Source organism: Biomphalaria glabrata, chromosome 11, assembly GCF_947242115.1.
Source record: "Biomphalaria glabrata chromosome 11, xgBioGlab47.1, whole genome shotgun sequence".
Taxonomy (NCBI): Eukaryota; Metazoa; Mollusca; class Gastropoda; family Planorbidae; genus Biomphalaria; species Biomphalaria glabrata.
In genome coordinates this window covers 14,745,032-14,753,709 of record NC_074721.1, presented here as the reverse complement: position 1 = coordinate 14,753,709, position 8,678 = coordinate 14,745,032, and the positions used below count along the sequence as shown (strand labels likewise).

General features: G+C 32.2%; 1 long non-coding RNA gene across 1 annotated transcript; it reads right to left on the bottom strand.

Annotated features, from left to right (window-relative positions):
- Nucleotides 1–1,174: 1,174 nt before the first annotated feature.
- LOC129921830 (uncharacterized) lies at nt 1,175–4,476 on the bottom strand. Its single transcript, XR_008773812.1, has 2 exons — nt 4,220–4,476; nt 1,175–4,185 (listed from the first exon to the last, which is right to left on the bottom strand). It is a non-coding gene; the product is annotated as an uncharacterized LOC129921830 (long non-coding RNA).
- Nucleotides 4,477–8,678: the final 4,202 nt, after the last annotated feature.

Genomic DNA, 8,678 nt, shown 5'->3' with positions numbered 1-8,678 from the left:
AGTTTTTAATTAAATTTCATAGGTCATCGACTGGTTGGTTAATGTCTTTTTCTGATAAGAATGTTTGTTGAAAGTTTAACGCCGCTTGGTGTAGTTGTGTTAGGTTGCATTCATTCCAGAGTAAAATTTTTCTATTGGGTTTTGTATTGTCTACTGCTTTTATCTGACTGTGCATTTCTTCAGGGAGAAAATTATCGGTTGTGGATCTATTAGGTCTGAAACCACACTGGTAGTCACCTAGGATTTCTTCTGTATAAGATACCCGGTACTTGCAAATCTCTTAGTACCCGGTAATAATCTTTGTTAGGATCTTATACATTACATTCAAGAGAGATATTACTCAGTAATTACAACACTTTAGTTTGGATCCTTTTTTTATGTGTATGTTATTGGGTTACAAGTGCTGTTTACCATTTTCTAGTCCTCTAGCCAAATTTAAGTTGTTTATTTTAGACCGGTACAGGTACTTTGAAAAATTATAATGGTCAAACTAGAGTTTTCCCAGTGTGGCCAAGTAGCTTTTCTCAAAGATATACACCAGCTGTCAAATTTCTAGGAAAATCGTGAAAACTGTTTTCAAGATTCGTGTCCGTTTTTTCCAGGTTACTCGAGTAAAAAAGTTTCCCTTCAGACCTTATGGTTTATAGCAGATGATGTTAAGGTAATCTGTTTCTGTGGCCTACGGTTTAAGAGGGTGTCATGTCAACCAACAGCCTTTACTTTTCCCCAACTGATGTCAGAGCTGGGTGGACTCAGTGGCACCCAAAGATCCTGAAATTAAAAATCCCAGTCTTCACCAGGATTTGAACCCAGGACTCCCGGTTCGGAAGCTTAGCGCTTACACTCATTGCAGCCACCGCGCCTCTGACTTGAATAAAGAAATTGTAAAAATAATTTAAAATAAACTTATCAGTCTAATTTATAATGCTACTTATTACAACAATGACAACAAAATTTCAACCTTTCAAATTAAAAATTAAGTTTAACTTAGTTTTTAATTTTAAAAATTTAAAAAAGAAATTAATCTAGCCCATCTCATTTCTAATTCTTCTATATTAGTTGTTTGCAATTAGAAGTCTGTTAAAAATTAATATAGATGACTGAGATAGTGGTAGCTATAGAGAATAACAAAACAATGTAAATAAAAATAAAAAAAAATCCAGAAAAAAGATAATTAATGGAAGACAGTAACTTTATTAAAATATCATTTGTTATAGTCAAAGCATTTGATAGCCATTTACAATAAGAAATTATCTTTGAGAAAGAGGGTAGGATTTCCATCGGCTATGCAGACCTTGGTCTGGCTTCATAGTTTGTAACACGACTTAGTTGATTACTCTCAGGGGTCATTGAAGTTTTCATTGCATTGTTTGCACTGGTTTTCAGTTGGAAGATGCCCTAGAAGTCTCAACTCTTATGTGTTTGTCTTCAATGAATCACTGTTAGTAAAAGTGAGTTGGTGCCTGAACTGGTCTTTAAGCATTTCCAGAATTGATATTGCCACTACCATATACAAGCCTGTGATCTACTCCGATCACTATCATAGTATCATTACACTCTTTTGGAAAAGAGTACTTTATAAAATAAATTTGAATTGTTTGTGTTGACCTCACATACCACAATTGTTTTTGTTGTAAATTAAATGATAGCTTTTCTATAGCGCTACTTTCTTGCTTATAGCATGCTCAAAGCGTTATGGTTCAATCTCAGTTGTGGACCAGTGGGAGAGAGATTTTCCTTGCTGCCTTTAGGCGCTTAGTAAACACAACTCTGCCCGTGTCATTTGGCGAACCTCGAGCCCCCTTCATAGGTAGCCAAGCCTAGCGTATTTAGCCTTTAAACCATGCTTCCCAAATTGTCATGAAGATCATTTTTTATCAAAATGCCCTATTGTTGTTAAATAGCTGTTATGTCCTTGATCTTTGAAAATTGGTCAAAGCTGAATTCTTTATCACCATGACTTTGATATATCATTACTTCATTGTTTCTGTCATTTTATCTTTGATCATTTCATCCCTGATTATTTTATCCCCCAGCCATTTCATCTTTGGCCACTTCATCCCCTAGTCATTTCATCTTCTGATCTTTTTATCCAACAAATAATAATTGAAAAATTGTGAAATTAGCAATAATTAAAATATTTATTTTTATTTACATGACAAAAAGTGTACACATAAAAAATGTAATGCCACTAAAAACTTAAATACATCTACGTCTATAGATATAGGAGATAATGTAATCTTTGTGTGTGTGTTTTAATCTAAATCATGGAAAGAGAGCATAAAAGAAGGGTCTCAAATTGCAGATGCCTTACACAACAGAAGCAGAAAGAAGGGATAAAATGCAACGGTGCCTGTTGATTACGTATGCCCAACCTGCGACCCCAGCTGTGTATCAAGGATTGGCCTCTTTAGTCACAAGAAGTTGCAAAGGGAAAAGATCACCTCTGAAGACGTAAAATGCCTTAGAATAGAATCTAAATCAATAAGATTGATAACTGATAAGATAAGGCAATTGTTCGTAAGTACAGAAAATGGTCCATTGATTCATATTGTTGTACAATGTTGGTCATTCTTTTGGCTAGTGTTACATATTTCTTCTTTGGAATCTAAATCAATAAGATTGATAAGATAAGGCAATTGTTCTGAGAAACAACGTCAAAGCCTGGAATACCAACAAAGAATGTTGATCAGTTTTTGTAGATTTTGTACATCGGAATCAATCTGAAAAATAGGTAGAAAAAGTCATCTCATCACAATTTGTCCAGATTCAGCGACTTGTCTAAAGCAAATCAAGATATTGTGTCACAACAGACGGTGGAATTCTTCAACATTGAGACGGATATGAGATTAGGGTGCATCTTATCCTCATTTCTCTTTCTTGTAGCCACGAGATGACGGATAAATACGCCCTCAAAGTTATGCATATTGGATGCAGGTTACACAGTACACCATCAACATTGTTCCTACAGATCCTGAACAAATAGAAAAGTTCACCTATTTAGGCAGTGTCATCTCAAGTGATGGTGATACATATCATGGTGTTGCATGTCGGATTGGAAAGCAGTCTTTCAAAAATAACAGCATATCTGAAGAAAAATCAAATTAAAATACACCTACTAATACAATCATTATCCCAACGGCCACCTAAGTTCGAGACGTGGAAGGCTGCAAAGAGGCTAAGCAGTGATGGCTGAGCTAGAAAAGGATGCTACGAATAACATACTGAGATAATGTTACGAATAGAGAAATCTCTCGGGCACAGACTTTGCCTCTAAGGAAAGTGGCAACTGAACTCCGATTGACATTTGTAAGAAATATTAGACAAGACGAAACATTTTACCAAAGTCAGACTTAACATGAAAGCCGCAAAAACATGGCTGTCCACGTCTAACTTGGCGTCACACCTTTTTAAAAGTTCCGAATTTCATGGGAGCCAGCTGGGAAGTGGCTGTGAAAGTTGCCTTGGACTGAGTTATGTGGAGAAAACTTGCAGCCCTATGTGTCGAATGGCGTGCAAAAGGGCTTAAGTTTACATGTTTCTCAAAATTTCACACAAAAAATGTTACGTTTGTCACTAAACTGGTCAGATAAGATGTTTGAAAAGCTCCTTAAGCTCACACAGAGTTGTCCATGGCAAAACCCCGGGCGCCAAGCGTTTGTCTACATTTCTGAGCTTCAGAAACTCTTTCTCCTGGCGTCTACAGCGCATTATTTTTCCTATAATAGAAAGATTACAAGTCAAATAGAATTAAATTAAAAAAAGGTTTGAACATGTTGATACTAAACTTATTACAGAATGGGCGACAGTCGAGTCTGTCACTACAATGATGTTCTCCTTAAAACCGATGAAATAAAAAGTTTGCATAAATCTTCTCAATCCCACCATCACGTTCCCAAACGTTGCGATCAAAGTCCGTCTACAAAAGTGTGTCTCTAAACTAAGTGCTTCACAAAATATTAGATGAAATGAGAGCTTAAAGTCAAAGTCTTAACAACAAAATGACATAATGACTAAGAACAAAAATAATTGGGGATGAAATGAGTGAGGATGAGATGACCAGGGACTAAATGATTCAAAATGAAATGAAAGGGGATGAAGTGACAGAGAAAGAAATGACCAGTCGCCGACTTTATATATTGTGACATCACAGCAGCTTATCATCATGACTTGATACATTGTAACCTCAGAGCAGCTTATCATGATGATACATTTTAACATCAGAGCAGCTTATCATCATGACTTGATACATTATAACATCAGAGCAGCTTATCATCATGACTTGATACATTATAACATCAGAGCAGCTTATCATGATTTGATACATTGTAACATCAGAGCAGCTTATCATCATGTCTTGATACATTGTAACATCAGAGCAGATAATCATCATGACTTGATACATCACAGCTGCTAGTTGATGTTGGTAATACATTTTCCCTCCCATTTTATACGGGCTTGGGACCGTCTTAGGCATGGTTAAAAATGTATTACCTTTTAGTAAAAAGGTGTTTTGAAAACAGGGCTTTCAAATTACATTCTGGACAAAAAAAAAATTAGAAAAATGCACAATAAATTTAATGTTTAAAATGTTACTTTTTTTTTTAGATAAGCTTTACAAAATAGAATAATTGACTGTAAAAAAAAAACATTCAAGGAATATTTTACATAATAGAAGAAAACTTTACATGAAAAAAAAAATATTTTAAAAACTTTTACTAATGTATATGTAAAGTATATAAATGATAAAAGTGTACAGTATCTTTTACTTTTAACTTTAAGTGGGAAAAAAAACAAGTCAATTTTTTAAAAAATTTCAGCCCTGGTAAAAAAAAAGTAATAAAGATAAGTAACAAAAAAAAATTTAAGAAAATTGAAAATAATGATGATAATAATAAAAAATAATTAATGCACTTTTAATTGCTCTTATAAAATAATATAAAACTGATATGGTATGTAAAAGAAAAAAATTGATTTTTTTTATAGAAAAAAAACATATATGAATAAAAGAAATTTGATATAAAAAATATGTAATTTCTTTAATAAAAATAAAAAATAAAATATTGTAAAAAAAAAAAGGTTAGAAGGATATAACTCTGCAGCTGAAAAGCTATCCTAAAGAGCTGTGAGGATAATTATGCCATATTGAAATTTTAAAAATTGTATTTAGAAAACTCAACAAGTCTGAACTTGGAATATACAAGAATTGAGTTTATGTTTTAAAGTAAGAAGATTGATACAAGAATTCAGAAGTAAGTTGAATCAAATGTTTTAAGTAAAAAGACTGATACAAGAACTCAGAAGTAAGTTGTATCAAATGTTTTAAAGTGAGAAGACTGATACAAGAACTCAGAAGTAAGTTGTATCAAATGTTTTAAAGTGAGAAGACTGATACAAGAACTCAGAAGTATGTTGTATTAAATGTTTTAAAGTGAGAAGACTGATACAAGAACTCAGAAGTATGTTGTATCAAATGTTTTAAAGTGAGAAGACTGATACAAGAACTCAGAAGTATGTTGTATTAAATGTTTTAAAGTGAGAAGACTGATACAAGAACTCAGAAGTATGTTGTATCAAATGTTTTAAAGTGAGAAGACTGATACAAGAACTCAGAAGTAAGTTGTATCAAATGTTTTAAAGTGAGAAGACTGATACAAGAACTCAGAAGTAAGTTGTATCAAATGTTTTAAAGTGAGAAGACTGATACAAGAACTCAGAAGTAAGTTGTATCAAATGTTTTAAAGTGAGAAGACTGATACAAGAACTCAGAAGTATGTTGTATCAAATGTTTTAAAGTGAGAAGACTGATACAAGAACTCAGAAGTAAGTTGTATCAAATGTTTTAAAGTGAGAAGACTGATACAAGAACTCAGAAGTATGTTGTATCAAATGTTTTAAAGTGAGAAGACTGATACAAGAACTCAGAAGTATGTTGTATCAAATGTTTTAAAGTGAGAAGACTGATACAAGAACTCAGAAGTATGTTGTATCAAATGTTTTAAAGTGAGAAGACTGATACAAGAACTCAGAAGTATGTTGTATTAAATGTTTTAAAGTGAGAAGACTGATACAAGAACTCAGAAGTATGTTGTATCAAATGTTTTAAAGTGAGAAGACTGATACAAGAACTCAGAAGTATGTTGTATCAAATGTTTTAAAGTGAGAAGACTGATACAAGAACTCAGAAGTAAGTTGTATCAAATGTTTTAAAGTGAGAAGACTGATACAAGAACTCAGAAGTATGTTGTATTAAATGTTTTAAAGTGAGAAGACTGATACAAGAACTCAGAAGTATGTTGTATTAAATGTTTTAAAGTGAGAAGACTGATACAAGAACTCAGAAGTAAGTTGTATCAAATGTTTTAAAGTGAGAAGACTGATACAAGAACTCAGAAGTATGTTGTATTAAATGTTTTAAAGTGAGAAGACTGATACAAGAACTCAGAAGTAAGTTGTATTAAATGTTTTAAAGTGAGAAGACTGATACAAGAACTCAGAAGTAAGTTGTATCAAATGTTTTAAAGTGAGAAGACTGATACAAGAACTCAGAAGTATGTTGTATTAAATGTTTTAAAGTGAGAAGACTGATACAAGAACTCAGAAGTATGCTGTATCAAATGTTTTAAAGTGAGAAGACTGATACAAGAACTCAGAAGTAAGTTGTATCAAATGTTTTAAAGTGAGAAGACTGATACAAGAACTCAGAAGTATGTTGTATTAAATGTTTTAAAGTGAGAAGACTGATACAAGAACTCAGAAGTAAGTTGTATTAAATGTTTTAAAGTGAGAAGACTGATACAAGAACTCAGAAGTAAGTTGTATCAAATGTTTTAAAGTGAGAAGACTGATACAAGAACTCAGAAGTATGTTGTATCAAATGTTTTAAAGTGAGAAGACTGATACAAGAACTCAGAAGTATGTTGTATTAAATGTTTTAAAGTGAGAAGACTGATACAAGAACTCAGAAGTATGCTGTATCAAATGTTTTAAAGTGAAAAGACTGATACAAGAACTCAGAAGTATGTTGTATCAAATGTTTTAAAGTGAGAAGACTGATACAAGAACTCAGAAGTATGCTGTATCAAATGTTTTAAAGTGAAAAGACTGATACAAGAACTCAGAAGTAAGTTGTATCAAATGTTTTAAAGTGAGAAGACTGATACAAGAACTCAGAAGTATGTTGTATTAAATGTTTTAAAGTGAGAAGACTGATACAAGAACTCAGAAGTATGTTGTATCAAATGTTTTAAAGTGAGAAGACTGATACAAGAACTCAGAAGTATGCTGTATCAAATGTTTTAAAGTGAAAAGACTGATACAAGAACTCAGAAGTAAGTTGTATCAAATGTTTTAAAGTGAGAAGACTGATACAAGAACTCAGAAGTATGTTGTATTAAATGTTTTAAAGTGAGAAGACTGATACAAGAACTCAGAAGTATGTTGTATCAAATGTTTTAAAGTGAGAAGACTGATACAAGAACTCAGAAGTATGTTGTATTAAATGTTTTAAAGTGAGAAGACTGATACAAGAACTCAGAAGTAAGTTGTATCAAATGTTTTAAAGTGAGAAGACTGATACAAGAACTCAGAAGTATGTTGTATTAAATGTTTTAAAGTGAGAAGACTGATACAAGAACTCAGAAGTATGTTGTATCAAATGTTTTAAAGTGAGAAGACTGATACAAGAACTCAGAAGTATGTTGTATCAAATGTTTTAAAGTGAGAAGACTGATACAAGAACTCAGAAGTATGTTGTATTAAATGTTTTAAAGTGAGAAGACTGATACAAGAACTCAGAAGTATGTTGTATCAAATGTTTTAAAGTGAGAAGACTGATACAAGAACTCAGAAGTATGTTGTATTAAATGTTTTAAAGTGAGAAGACTGATACAAGAACTCAGAAGTATGTTGTATTAAATGTCTTAGGTAAGAAGCCAGACAAAACAAATAGTTTCCCCCAGACACATTGAAACAAGAAAACTTTTCTTTCAAATGAACTGCTACAACACAAAGACAATGTTTAAAAAAAAACTAGGTCCCAGGTCTGGTTAGGTTACAAAACACAACACTAGTTATACCAACAAAGAACCATGTTGCAAATTATAGAAGATACTTAGTTGATCATGAATATTGCAGCATTCGTGTTTGCCAGCAATTTTTAGATTTTATTTTATTTTAAATTTTGTGTTTGGAAAAAGAGTTAAATAAACTTTTCCATTTTAATGATGTAAGTCAGTACAAAGAATATTTGATTCTAGAAACTGTTAAGAGAAATTATTTAGTAACAAATAGCATGCTCTATTCAAGAAGATTTATAAAACTAGAACTGAGGTTTGATAGCATATGTCAACTGCAAATGATGTATCAATAAACACATTTGTTCTTAATGCCAGATATACACATGACAAAAATTCTTTAAATCCAGCTGAATAAAAACATGTTTTTGCAATGGGATGTTGATATGTGAATTCAACAGGTTAAAGGAGTAACATATCTTGATCTTGTGACTGTTCATTATGAAATGCAATACTTCTAATCGGCAGATAATATCGGATACTTAGTATTTTGTGTCGGCCAATAACAAGAGAATTTTAGAATGATATAATCTAGACTTGAACTGGTTACATTGAACACATTTTTAATACAAATTGTAGAATGTCACTATAAGTCACCCAGAA